Source organism: Cebidichthys violaceus, unplaced genomic scaffold (genome assembly GCF_023349555.1).
Source record: "Cebidichthys violaceus isolate CVI_PGR_0920_01 unplaced genomic scaffold, fCebVio1.0.p SCAF_12, whole genome shotgun sequence".
NCBI lineage: Eukaryota > Metazoa > Chordata > Actinopteri > Perciformes > Stichaeidae > Cebidichthys > Cebidichthys violaceus.
The window spans coordinates 12,515,253-12,530,775 of record NW_027176285.1 but is presented as its reverse complement, the minus strand read 5'-3'; positions in this window follow the sequence as shown (position 1 = coordinate 12,530,775).

Genomic DNA, 15,523 nt, shown 5'->3' with positions numbered 1-15,523 from the left:
AGTATACTTCTGATACGTTTAAGTACATTTTGCTGATAATTCTTGTGTACTTTTACTGAAGTATATTGAAAGCAGCATTTTTTTTTTGTTGTATTTACATTTATACATTGTTGTGTTAGTTATGACTTATGTACAAGATGTGAATACTTCCCATCAGTATAGCCGAGCACTGCAACAGAAAACAATCCCACCGGTCTGCAACTCAACACCAGAATGCTGCTTTGGCTCCATCATGTGGCAATGAACAGTCTAGTTGATGTTAAAGTTGCCTGAAAGAGTTGCTCTCAACAGGGACTGGAGAAATGCGCTCCTTCCAAAGGGTCACCAAAAATCCTGCTCACAAATCTGCATTAAGTTTGAATAAACAGTTATTTACAGTAAACTGTGTGAGAGGTTTAGAGAGGAAATGTCTCTTTAGTGGAATTAACAACTCAATCATTTGAAACATGACAGTATATTTTTCAACATTGTATTTTTATTGCCTTTGTTATCATGGACAGAACACATACATGTTAAAAAAGGAAAAACATGAAAAGGATCTGGATTGCTGAGTGACAATATTTTGGATCACAAGCTAAAACGATTCAAATCCGCTGGCTTCATCTTAAAAATAATACTTTATAATCTTACCATTGATCTTTACTTGTAAAGTCCTAATTAGATATAAAAGTAATTATAGTTGTCAGATAAATGTAGTGGAGTACAAAGTTCTACACTTACCTCTGAGATGTTGTGGGGCACAAATCCTCAGGTAAAGTACAACTTCCTCAAAGTTGTACTTTAGTACAGTACTTGAGAATCAGTAATCTCTTTTAAATCACTTCTTAAAACACATTTTTATAGACTGGCTTTTATGTGAAGTCATCGTTTCATTTTTATTTGTTGATTTTACTAAATTATTTTACTATATTTTTTAACATTTTATTTATTCAATTTAATTTATTTCTTAGTTTATTTTTTTTGTATCAACTGTCTCACTGAGCTTTGTGTTATTAAATATGATTGCCTTGCTTTTGCTGCTTTGTCTGTCAAAGCACTTTGTAAACTCTGTTTTTAAAGGTGCTATATAAATAAAGTTATTATTATTATTATTATTATTATAGTTATAGTTCTTAAACTTCCACCACAGGCTGTTTGAGTTCGGACTAAACACCTTTTTCCTTCTGCTAAATAATTTTGTAGATCATTTTGCCTGCAGGATGTTGTCTGATGACTCTTTGTATCTAAGAAGTCCAGACTGATGAGCTCTATTATTCTGATATGAAGGGAATAAATATAAAGTAGTCCTGGTTGTTCATTACATGGATGCTTGTTCTGCAGGTACCTGGAGGTGGAGCTGTTGTGTTACCAGAGGGATGAACCGAGAGACGCTGGCCTGGTAGCTGCTGTTGGTGGTGAGTAATGTCCCCCAGAGGAAACTCTTCTTCACAGAAACATGACATACACCTACTGACTGAACCGTTACATCAGCTGTTTCCTAGAAACCGATGAATAATATCATCGTGTTGTCATGGTTCAATCTGGAGGGCGAGTCAGTTGAAAATGTGGGAAAGTGAGAGATGCTCTTCTTGAACTGAATATAGAATATGAGGCAACAACGGCTCTTTTCACGTCATGTTTTCTTTGTGGATTTGATCCAAAGTGCAGTTAAATAGATGTTAAAGCTTATTTTCTGAGTCATGATTTCAGTGCAGTTTCAGTCAAGAAAAACGTATTTTTGATAATTTTTTTAGAGTCAAAGCCTTACTGTGTGCATATTTCTTAAATACTTTGCATGCATATGTGTGTGTCTTCCTCTGTGTGTGTGTGTGTGTGTGTGTGTGTGTGTGTGTGTGTGTGTGTGTGTGTCAGCTACAGCCACATGAAAGCAATGCTAGCATGGTAAAAGTAAAGTAAACTACTGATACTATGTGAAATGATGAATGTGAAATGACGGCTTTTACAACATAGAATTTTAAAAACGTGAATACTGTGGATAAAAAGTTCACCTGCTGGCGAGCACCGTTACCCTCTTTGAGCCTTTGAATGTTGTTGTTGATATTATAGATGATTAACAAAATATACTCAACAAATACACATCATGTATTATTATAGGTGAAGATACTGATTATTGATCCCAGTTACAAACGGTCTGTCCATGTAGAATAGAAATGTATTTATTCATCAGCTTTATGGACAGCTCATATGAAAACATTACCTTTTTTTTTCCCAGAAGAAGATTGAATGGTTGCTGCTGAATGGTTAAATCTGAATTATCTATCTCAAGACTCTATCTTATAAAATGAAACATTTCAACGTTAAGGTGTGTGATGATCCACAGTGACAATGTGCTTTGAGACACCTTTCTTTGTTCTCACAGTTTTACCTCTCAGGCCTTCTCACTCTGTCAGAGAAATTATTCATAATTTTCAATCAGCGATTCGTCAGTGTTTAACAGTAATTGAATTTTGATATGGGGCAATTATTCATCATTTATGGTTATTTGCATTAATTTAAAATATTAATGGGTTCTTTTGGGTGAGAGAAGAGATGAGAATTTGGTCACAGAGGAGCTCCACCACTCCAGGCATAAATATATATATATATATATATATATATATATATATATATATATATATATATCCACTGACATTACCCAGCCTCCTTTGCACCGGTCGAAGAAGGGACAGTTCATAGAGAAAGAGATTCTTTGAACATGCAGAAAAGAGCTTAAGCTAAAATCTGAAGCTTAAGCAAAATACATCAATGTCTCTTGAAAGAGGGTCCTCAAAATTATAATTGCAAATGATGATTTTGATGAAAGCCAATGTCCTCATTTAATCTAGTCTGTATTCCCTCCAACAACCCAGACGACGACGACGACGACGTTTGCCTATCAAACTCAGCTTCTTCTTCCTTTTCTCCCAGTTTTAGATAATTCTTTATTATTCAGTAAACTGTACAAAGAGTAGAACTTGTTTATTTTAGCCAGACTGGCAAAGACTAAAATATTTCAACAATTATCAGATGGATTTCCTTTAAATTTTGTACAGACATTCATGGAGCCCACAAGACTAATCCTACTTACCTTGGTGATCCTCCAACCTTCCCTCTAGCGCCACCATGAGGTTGGCATTTTGAGGTTGAGGATGAATTGTAATAACTTCGGTGACCCCTTGAAGGTGCAATGTGTAAGATGTGATAACATTAGTAACAGACAGTGAAGAAGTCACAGTGTTGATGTTGTTTTGCAGAGATGTGTACTGAAATGAGCATGCTAACCAGCTTATAATACTCGAGAGACGATGGTGAGTCTCTCTAGCGTCCAGTTTGTCCTCAGTCCAACATGAGAGGACGAAGAAGTAGAGCTGCTGTAGGGCCTGTCAATCAAGTTGAAGGTACATGTACGTTTGGATTAAATCCAAAGACGGAGAAACGAGAAAACAACTCGTATTTTTGTTTCGCCCTAGAAGATTACTTCACCTGGAGACGGCTTTTAGACTTTGGTACATGACCAAATACCTGGAAAAAATAACTATCTAATCTGCCTCATGTGTACTTTTGTGTTTAGCGCTAATTAGCAAACGTTAGCATGTTTACACGCTAAACTAAAATGGCGGGAAAACTGGTAAACATTCTACCCGCTAAACATCACCATGTTAGCATTTAGCTCAAAGTCCCGCTGCGTCTATAAGAACAGCTTAACAAAACTGCTAGCATTACTTTTTTTTGGGGCGGGGGGGTTTCTTTTCCATTTCCCTCCAGAACCAGATGATAATAGTGAATCCTGTGCTGTTAAATGTCCCCCCACAAATTTCAAGTGTGATGACATTTCTTTTTGGGGGGGCTGGACTCAGAGACAGGTGAGAGATACGATCGTATTCGTCCGTTAATAATCACAGTCGGTTTCAGTCTGGGATAACTGATTTTCTGATTCAGCGCTCAGAGTGTCAGATGTCATCGTCGTGATTGTTTTGACGCCCCGTTAAGAAATTCAGGAGGAGGACGGCCAGCTCATGAAATTTGCAGAACCTGATTGAATTTAGGATATTTTCATAAAGGCCGTGCACTGTGTGTGTGTGTGTGTGTGTGTGTGTGTGTGTGTTGGCTGAGATGATGGGGGTGGACTGGGATGTCTTTCTCAGCCGTTCTGCTACCTCTCTTGTGGGATTGGAACGAGGAGGAGGCAGCAGACTCCTCCACCCATCAATGTAGCTGCTCTCTTACATCAAGCAGACAGATATTGGATCTTTTTTTATTTTTTGGTGGGTTTTGCACACCTCTCCGTCTGGTCACGCTTGACTTTGCTCAGTCTTTGCACATTTTGACAGACCTCAAAGGCTTCAAAGAGTCCAAGTTCCCTTGAATACCAGCTACCGGCTACCATCACCACAGGAAACTCTGAGCAGACTCCAGAAGGAAAGGCTCAGATACTTGGGGAGTTTTCATATTTTTGTCATTATAATTTCTGTGAAATGTATGTCCCAACAAGATGATTTGAATTCTGTTTCAAAGCCAGGAAGCCAATTCTGATTGAGAAATTGTGAATCCCGTATATATATATTCTGTTGTAGCATAGTGCTGGTTGAATTTGAAAAGATTGATTCTGGAAGCAGCCGAATACCTCACCATGTGTCATTTAAAAAAACAAAAACCTGCATTAATCTATTTTGTGGCCACTTGGGGGCAACAAGCTGTAAACACAACACCGATCGACTCATGTTAGCGCCTCATGAAGTTGTCGTTCGAGAGGATGCAGAGTTTGGTGATGATCCTCAAAAAGTTGTTGACATATTTCACTCAAAACCCACAAATGTCAACCTCACGGTGGCGCTGGAAGAAGAAGTCAGAACATCAACAACGTCTTCAGGATTCATCCTCTGGGGAACATGATTGTGCAAAACTTCATGGCAATTGTTGAGCTTTGTAACTCTGGAGTAACATTGCCATCCCTAGAATTATGTCGCGATATACTGTGACTAGAATCTGAATGGAAACCTTTCAAAAGGTCGCTAAAGTTCCCGAATTCACAGAAAAAGTAGCGACCTTCCCTGAGATCCTGACATGAAGTATTTAGTACGTGACTTTGTGGAGTCAGACCGATTCATTTTCATGTCCTGAATCTGCCATCCGCTCACGAAATCCTCCCTGAAGAAAATGAAGAAATCCCGCTGACTTCCCGGACCGAAAGACGTCGGCTAATATGCAGATCAGGGGGCCGAAGCCGATACTTTTAACTTCTCACTTTTAATGTATCACCTTGAAATCCACAGGGCACCCTCCCAGGAGTCCCTTTGTCTATGAATGCTAATGGGATCTCTCTATGTTAATAATAAATAGCTGCTGATAAAATAATAAATTTCTAATGTCCCCTCTCTCAGACCTTTTTCTCCTCTCCTCCGTCTCAGATTAGTTTATCAGGGCTTTGCCGCCCCAAACACTTTGGGCTTAATTATTTAAAATGCCTGAAAAATTCATGCCCTTCTTTTTTTTGGGTGCAAAAGCCATCATTCAGACTGTGAAAATTTGGAAAAAATAAAAAAAGAGGCGGCGGGGGGGGGGGGGGGGTGAAATATTCAGCAGCGCTCAGGCCCTTCAATTATTTTTCAGATGCATGAATGTTAAAAAACACATGCACACTGAAATGAGCATTTTAAGGAAGAATAATTCCTACAGCAGTATAATACAGCTTTGTCAATTATTCAGGAATAAATCCCCCCCCCCCCCCGAAATTTTACACATTTATCTTTAATCACATTCAGGGAATTTGGATACAATCACATGGCTGTCATTTGTTTTTTCCACCCTGAAGCAATGCAATTAAGCTTTCAAAAAAAAAAAAATTAGAAGATATTTTAATGCTGGCAAATATGAAATGTGTCCACGTGGGAGCAGAGCCAAGTGCTCCAGTTTGGGTTTCCGGTTCCTTTTACTGGCTTTTTTGGGGGGACTGTCGACGAGCACCGTCTCCACTGGTTTGGCTCCCATCAATGTTTAACACACAACAAAACATAAAGAAAAAGAAAAGATGTTTCTCATTCTCATCTGTAATTTAAGCATTCCTCTGTGCTCCATCTCGTCCCTGGTATCGCTCTCCGCTACACAAATGCTTTTGTTTGCTGGCTGTCATTGCGCTGTATTATTTAGAGGCAGAACAAACAGAAAAGCCCCTCGCTGTCTTCTTCTCCCCTTCCAAATTCATTGGAGCGCCGGCTCCTCGAGGCCTGTCGGCGCATCCACCACAGGGATCAATTTCACCAGTGCAAACCCACCGGATCCCATCAGACGGGACGCCCACGCTATCTTTATCTCTGAGGACCGGGGGGGGGGCTTTCCTCTTATCGGGAAAAAGTCTTTTTTGAAAACTTTCTGATTAACTTTTAGGAGAAGAGGTTGCGGTTTAATAATCGTTTAAAACTCCTTCATGTAATTGAAAAGAACATAAATGATGATGAGGGTTAAATGATGGGCTCAGAGACGTTTTTGAGTCTCAAATTAATTTAAATTGCTGCATGACATGCCCAGAGGTTCTGGGTCAGTTTTCTTTTTTTCTTTCACCCTTCGTCTCGTCCTCCGTCCCTGTTTAACCTACTATTTAAATGAAGAAGTGGGAAGTACAACAGAGAAGATCTAAAGATAAATCTTTGAGATGAAACAAGGGCGACAACAAGTCACCTCTTATTTTGAGGAATTAAGAAACCATGCAGGTACGTTTCCCAAGACTAACTTCCTTTCTGTTTATGGTTCAGGTTCATCTGGGTCTTTGTCTGTTGAATCAATTTGCACATTTGTTTGAGATGTTGACGGCTTAGTTGAACTTTTCAACCCACCGTCTTAATTTGCTCCAGCAGTGTCTCTAAAACAGATGCCTGTGAGCACGCGAATAAATACACCCAAAGCACATGCAACGTTGTCTGGTTCTGGTTCTGACTGTAACAGCAGTATGTAGATATCATTAGTGCAACAAATATGAAACATTCATCTATTTTGATGCTAGTTTTGCTGTTTTTGTCCCTTCTAGTTGTTGCCACTGATGGCAATCAAGCGCTAACTCAACTAATCTGAAGTAGTTTTGAGATTGGACGTTTGAAGAAGTACTAATATGTTTAATATGTTCTTCAATAACTGCTCTATTTCAAGAGATTTGGTAGCATATTGTAACCGTGAAATACATTATATTATTGTTATTACTTAATACTTTATAGTGATGTGTTTTGCCATACAGTATCTAGTAGTTCCTCTAATAATAATCCATTGATTGCTCCCTTGTCTCCACCGAGGAGGTTGTTTTCAGTTCAGTTGTTTGTCTCTTGGTCTTCAGGATTACGGAGAAACTACTGGTCCAGTTTTCATGAAACTTGGTGGAAAGGTGTAGCATTGGCCAAGAAGAAACCCATTTCATTTCGGAGTGGATCCGATGATCACATTATCTCTCACTTTTGGAAACGGCCTTGGTGGACGTCTTCATGGTCTGTTTACTTCCACTGGAACCGGTAACAATCTTATTGATACCCAATTCTTACAACTAAGTTACATTTAATCTGTATTATAAAGCATTTTGATAGTCACTGGTCAAGCTTTGGATGAATTTCACTGGATGGTGTGAAGACTATCCAACATACCCAAAAAAACAAAACACTCCCTCCACAATGTGCATCAGATTACCAGAATCAAAACGAAAGATTAAAATGAGCTTTAAAGACTATAAACTGTATGATAAAGTTAGAGAAACATCTATATAAAATGTATTAGCTATGGACAACATTCCCTTTGACAAAGGTAGTGAATGAACTGTATATTACTTAAAATAACAGAGTACAAATATGAGTAAAACTACATTTAAGTAGTAACTAAGTGGTGAGCTGGTCTGTGATGGGAAAGTGTTACACTAACAGATGTAGAAAGCGTTCAGATGATTAAAACATTTATTAACCAGCCTCATCCAATAAATTATTCACTTGGACAGCTCATTTTAAAAATCATGTCTGGTACATAGATTACATTATGATTATATTAATAATATTATATTAGCATTATAGCATGAATTATTAAGGATTATGGTCTTATTGAATGTCTGAGACTGCTTGTTGTGGTTCTGGGCAAGAAGTCGCATTCAAATTTGGGAGAAGAGCTTGTGTTGATTGACAGTTGGCAACATCACACAAGCTCCATGCTCAGATTTTCAAAGTGTTGGAATGAAAGCGATCGATCGACTGGTGTTGATGTTTATTAATGTGAATGACGTGATTCACTCGATAACCTTCACAAGTATGAACCTGGACCCCATTTAAACCCGGGGTTTATATGTTAGTGGTGCAGTGTTTGCATGTAGGTGATGATTTATAAATGTATTTTAATGTCAATCAGTTTGCATATCTGCATTAGAGAAAACTTCTCCTCTATTTATTCACTCAGTAAACATTGTAAACATGAGTTTATGGTCTCAATCTCTAGTTTCAAGTCTTCTTCAATACAGCATGATGTTCATTTAGTACATTATGGTCCATTTAGAGTCAAACAGACCATAAAGCAGGGGATGCTTTAGGGGCGGGGCTACACAGTGATTGACAGGTCTCTACCAGAGACGTATACGGCGTCTCTACGTCACTCCTCCTCAGTCCAGATATGGTCACTTCCTGTTTACTGGTTGCAAAAAACACTGCCAAGATTACGAATTCAAGGCTTCATGACCACAAACCAGTTAGTGATGTCATGACGACTACGTCCACTTCTTGTACACAAGACTCAAAACTAAGATGGTAATATATACGTATACGTATATATAGATATCTTCACCTATTTTGTCACCTAATTGTACATATAGTTTATGCTGACCGGTCTTTGTTGTCCTTGTTTTTAGCTGCATGTCTCTTTCTATGTTCCTGTAAATTGTTCTATGTGTAAGAACATTGAGAGCAACCAGAGTCAACTCCCTTGTATGTCTCCACATACTTCGCCAATAAGTTGCATCTATATTTAAATATATTCTGGAGATATTAGGACTGGAGGTGCATAAAGAAGTGGGCAGCAGAGTTCTGCATGACAGGAAAGGAGACACAGGCAGAAGGCAAAATATGAGAAGACGGAATATGTTTTAAACATTAAGTGAATGCAGCGCCGACGATGAGTTGTGGGCACCGTTACAGATACACACACACACACACACACACACACACACACACACACAGAGAGAGAGACTGTCTTATAATCCCTACAGGCCCCGGGGCCTCACTCTCAGGCCCCTCAACTGGGTGACAACAAACCTGCCTCTCTGATTTATGGAAATGCAGAAGGGTTTTTTATTAAGCCCCCTGCTGACACACACACCACACACACACACACACACACACACACACACACACACACACACACACACATATGCACACACATACATATGCACACACACATGCACACACACACACACACACACACACACACACACACACACACATACATCCTTCTCAGTTCGGCTAAAGGGAGGACAAAGGAGGTCAAACACTAAGAAATGTGTCAACTCCGCAACGAAAATGAGGATTTGATTATGGAGTGTGTGTGTGTGTGTGTGTGTGTGTGTGTGTGTGTGTGTGTGTGTGTGTGTGTGTGTGTGTGTGTGTGTGTGTGTGTGTGTGTGTGTGTGTGTGTGTGTGTGTGTGTGTGTGTGTCGGGTCTGTACATGAAGACATCTTGATATTTAATTGCTGTTATTAACATGTTAAAGGACACAATAAATTATACAGTATTTTAAGCAGCAAATAATTCATACGCAGGTCAGCGCACTGGGTGCATGTGAATATTTGTATCTGTTTCTGTATTTATGGGGTTTTCTGCAGAAGTATTTAGATCATTCAGATCAGCAAAAGTACAAAAGTATAAATATTGATGCAGTAACATGACCCTTTAGTCATGTTACTTTAGACCCCAGTTCGTTTTAGCTTGTATTTAGTTGTGGTTGGTGTCCATCTTGGTTACCCTTTGTGTTTTATTTACTATTTGGTTTGGCCAAGCCAATATACTGTATATATGTTTCTTCATGTGTCAGGTGGTCAGTTTGTTCACCTTGTTTAGTTGCTGTGATACTGAGTACAGTTATGTTGCGTTGACTCCCTTTATGTCCACTAGGGGGCGACTCCTCTGGTTGTATAGAAGTCTATGAGAAAATTACTCTACTTCTCTCTTGATGTATTACCTCAGTAAACATTGTAAACATGAGTTTATGGTCTCAATCTCTAGCTTCAAGTCTTCTTCAATACAGCATGATGTTCATTTAGTACATTATGGTCCATTTAGAGTCAAACAGACCATAAAGCAGGGTATGCTTTAGGGGCGGGGCTACACGGTGATTGACAGGTCTCTACCAGAGACGTATACGTCGTCTCTACGTCACTCCTCCTCAGTCCAGATATGGACACTTCCTGTTCACTGGTTGCAAAAAAAGCAAGATGGCGACGGCCAAAATGACGAACTCAAGGCTTCAAAACACCAGACCACCGACTGATGGGTGACGTCACTGTTTTTCTGTCTGTGTTCACATTTTTAGCAGCATGTGTTCATAACCTTTCCTTGACATCTGCATTACTCGGTGTGACGGTGAGATTTCAGAAAAACTGCACTTCTTAAATCTGGAATCGCATGCAAAGTGATCAGAGGAGAGAATTAAATTTATATCTGAGCTCCATATTGTTTTCTAGGGAAAGACCCCGAGGTGTGAGATATCTAAATGAGATCATATATGTGCATTGTGTCTTTGAGCTGAATATTCATAACTTACAAATCATGTGTGTCAAAGAGGGGGAGCATGGGGTGGGGGGGGGATAAAGGTGCAAAAACTGCTTGGTTTTTTTATGATCATACAAAACGTAATCCCCTTTGGTGAAAGAGACTCCCTGTCAGTCCTTTAAAAGAGGAACAAAGGGAGGAATAAAAATAAAATGAGCGCTAACAGGAAGAGCTTGTCGTGAGATAAAAACACATCATTCATCCTCCGTTCCCGTGGTGACGCCTCTTCCAGCTCCTCAACACTTCGATATAAGAGCTCTCACCTCAATCCTCTTTCTTTCTCCCCTCCTCCTTTTTTATGCTCCCTACTCTCCACCCTTCTTCGTTCTTCACTTCAATTTCTTTTCTCCCTCTCCTCCCTCCCTCCATCCTCTCTGGTGTACTCTTCACCCCCCCCCAGTCCTTGGTATCCCCCCCCCCCCCCCCCCCTCTCTCTCATCTCATCCCCACATCCCCGCCCCTCAGTGTTCAGTGATTAATGCAAGTTTTAATTGTCATGCTCACTTTTATGCTCATTAAAGTGTATTATGCAGCAGTTAGGGTATTAAAGTTCAGCGAGAAATTTCATGCATACTGATGAGAATGCAAATGAGCCCAGCGTGAAAAGATACTATGGTTTGTGTTGTGTGTGTGTGTGTGTGTGCGTGTGTGATTATCCCCAGGAGTGAGCCAGAGTGTCATTATCACCCCGTTCTAGCCTTCTTAGCTGAGCAGAGAGAGTCCATCCATGGAAATCATGTTAATGGGAGTCTTAAAGCATTCTCCACGCCTGAATACCTGAATAGTATTTAAAATATGATGTTGTATGTTGCAAGAAATGCTGCTTTTATTCAGCGACTTACAATAAACACAGGTAGCCTTATACTACGGGGCAGTGATATTATAGTATCTGCCATTACACGTCTTCTTTCAGACTAGTGGAAAGAGAACATCCAAAACACACATTTAGATGTTTATTTTACTACTTTGTCTCTTTGTCTATTAGCATTAGATAATGCCTGATTTGCATATTTAAACATAACATTTCAGAAAACTTGTAACACAAAAAATAATTGTCTTAATGCAAGTAATCAACTGGGGAAGTTTCATGTTGACATCTAAAAATCTGCTACGAAACGTTCACTGTGTTAATGTTTTTTTAAATTAAGCAGCTATGTAGCAATAACTTAAATAATATATGCTTTATTACTTCATGGTTTATGCTAACATGCTGATGCTGAGCAGGTATACTGTTCACCGTCTTAGTTGAGCATGAATGACAGTTGCTAATCAGCAGTGAACACAACATACAGCTGAGGCTGATTGTCATTAGTTATGCAGATAATTACTCATAAATATTTGGACATTTGTCTCCTGATGATGGTTCTAGACACACACAGGGAAGCTTGGCCTCTTTTGGGAGGTTTATAGGATCCAGTTGGTGATCCAGCGTTGCTTTTGGTGTAACATTCAAACATGACGAACAGTCGGCAGCCATGCTAGCATCTCTGTGAGGCTGTACTTCAGCACAGTGACGCTAAATGCTAACATGCCAGCAATAACAGCTAGCATGTTGATGCTAAGCAGCTGTAGTGTTTTATAGTGGCAAGAAACAGCTTTAAATTCATTGCAATGTGTTTTCGTTGACGTCAAACGTAAATTAACGACTAATGTTCTCCTAAGTTGGTACGTTTTTTAAAAAGATTAGTTTTCTCACTGCCATTTTGTAATGCTGGCTGAATGTATAACGAGTTGTTTCGCTCTGTTACCTTTTAACTGACACACAGGATGTGCTTTGTGACACCGCTGCATCAGAATCATGTGAAGGCAAAGTAACAAGAACAAGAAAAAAGACTCAATTCATCCTTTATTGTTGCCTGTGATGAGCCACTGTAAACCTGATTCCACCGTTTCCTGTTTGCAACAAAAGAAACGTGGAATATGCTCTGACATTTAGGCCTTTTACAATCATATAGTGACACAGAATTGTGTTTTGATAATGCTCCTAATAGAAAATACTAGGTAGTAATAGTAACAGTCAGTATTTCTGCAGGTATTTGCTCAGAAAAGTCAAGAGTATCTCCAACATTATTCACCCTGAGAGTGGGACGTCAATGTTTGAGCCAATAGTTGTGAGATATTTCTCTCAAAACCACAAATGTTAACCTCCTGGTGGCGCTAGAGGGGTTCATCAGAATGGAAATCCAGCAAATAATTGTTGAGACACTTCGGTGTGGACGGACGATAGAAAGACAGCAGCAGCGTGGTGTAATAAATGAGGTGTCTCCGTGAAGCAAAGATGAGAACCGTATTAACATAATGAGCGTCTGAAATTTAAATGTATTACAATGAAGGAGAAATGCCTAAAAAGATGAATATAAACTCCGCCGTTAGAAGGACGATTGTCTCGTTCGGGACGGTGTGTCGTGTGTGTGTGTGTGTGTGTGTGTGTGTGTGTGTGTGTGTGTCATCGTCGTCTTCCTCCTTCAGCCCACCTGCTGTTTCCACCACGCTGAGTGAATAGGCTCAGTCATTACTGCGCTGCTACTGCGCTGTCTGCGGGGTGAAATGAGACAATAGTAAAGATTTTCATCCAGGGGGGCCTGAATCATTTACACAGCATGGAGCTGGGTGTGCTGAAATGAGGCTGCTGATGACTCTATCCTGCAGCAGCAGCAGGTGGTACTGTAAAAAAAAAATGAAAACATGGGAGGAAACGAGATAGAGAGACTCATCACAGTGACAAACAGAGTGTTTATGCATGAATGAAACAGTTTAAAATCATGACTTAAATGTTCCCCTGGTGGTGATCAAAAGGAGATTTCTAACATGTTTCACTGACGAAACCCCACAAACTTTAAACTGTTTGAGATAAACAAAGTATTATAGTGTGGATGGACGTTAGGAGAAGTTAATGTTTGCAGTGCTGGAATTTAACTAAGTACAGTTATTCAAGTACTGTACTTGAGTTCAAATTCAAGGTACATATTGTACTTTTTACTGTACTACATCTCAGAGGTACATGTACTTTTTACTGTACTACATCTCAGAGGTACATGTTCGAATGCACAATGAGTACTTTTGATAGTTTCAGTAAGTTCTGCTGATACATACTTTTACTTAAAGTAAAGTTACGAATGCAGGACTTTACTTGTAGTATAGTATTTTTACAGTGTGGTACTTTTACTGCAGCGTAATCTGAATAACTATCTACTGTGTGATTCATCACATAGTTTTAGGCGCCTCAGTTGTTCACCCTCACATTCATGCATCTATTGAACCACATCAAACCACATTCACTGTCCAAAGTGCATCAACTGATTGTATTTTTTATTTGTAATCTAACTACTCACTTTAGATTACATTCCTCCAAATGCACTCTAGCTATGCACTACTGTTTTAGTTTAGTTTTGTCATGTTTTTCTTGTGTAGCAAATGTGCTTCATCTATATTTCCTTGTGCATCAATCTGTTAAATAATGACAATACATTATCCTTGAACCCTATAACTTAAATAAATAGAATGGAGTGAAAAGTAGAATTATTCTCTCTGAATTGTTGCTGACTGTATGTGATAGAGAAGCAGAAAATGAAAATACTCACATATAGTACCTTGCAATTGTGCTAAAGTACAGCTGTGCAGCGTAAATGTCCTCAGTCACTGATAATACAAGACACAATAAAGGGCTTGTAATTGTTTCTCTGATCCTGATTACTTCTACATGAGCGTTCTCGCCCCCCGGGGCCAACTGGACAGAGTTCACTGGGGATAATGGTCATGTTGTTGGTGCCCAGTTGCCCTTCGGGGGCCCAGCCTCCTGGATTTTGTGTTTTATCTGCTGGTTTGATTGCATTTTACCTGGACCCCTCAGGTGTAAACTAGTCCCTGAACGCACTACAATTGAAAACAATGGGTTGAGTGTAAAAACGCTTGTGGTTGAACTTGTTGTGTGTGTATGTGTGTGTGTGTGTGTGACACAAAGCAGGTCTTTAAGAATATTTACCATGTTGAGAATAATGAAAATACATTTTCTTTCTTTTTCTAATGTATTGATATTGTTATATTTCATATCTTGTAGAGACATCTTCAGTAATATTGTAAACATTTTAATATTATATAAGTGGAGGCTTCAAATAAGCCTCTTCCTGCACTGTGATATTTATTTATCTCCATTATTTGTTTATTTTAATTTTATTGTTTAAAATAAGATAAAATAGTCCTTTATTAGTCCAGCAGTGGGGAAATGTATAGGATTACAGCATCATAGTGGAGTGTGTGTTTATATATAGTGCAGTATATATAGTGGATAGTGCAAACAAGAGACACAGTAAAAAACCAAGATCAAAACAAGTATTATAAATAAGTAATAGCAGTAACAGTAGAGAATATTAAATACGTAAACAAATCCACAATAACTAAAATATTATATATACAGACAGAATAATTGTAGTATTGTGCAAAATAAATAAACTAAGCTAGAACTAAACATGCTTAAAAGCAGGATTTTATACTTGCTAGTAGCAGTATTACTACTTCTACTTCAGTAATAGTATTCTCCCATCCGTGTATATTTATAACGAGTTGTGTGTCTTTAAGCGGCCCCACATTCCAGTGGACCTTTAAACGTCACACACACACACACACACACACACACACACACACACACACACACACACACACACACACACACACACACACACACACACGTGGGGGCGGTGCTACGTTCAATGACCCCCCCTCCCCCAAAACCACGAGGCTCCAGTGTTGACAGGCCCCGCGATCACCGCGA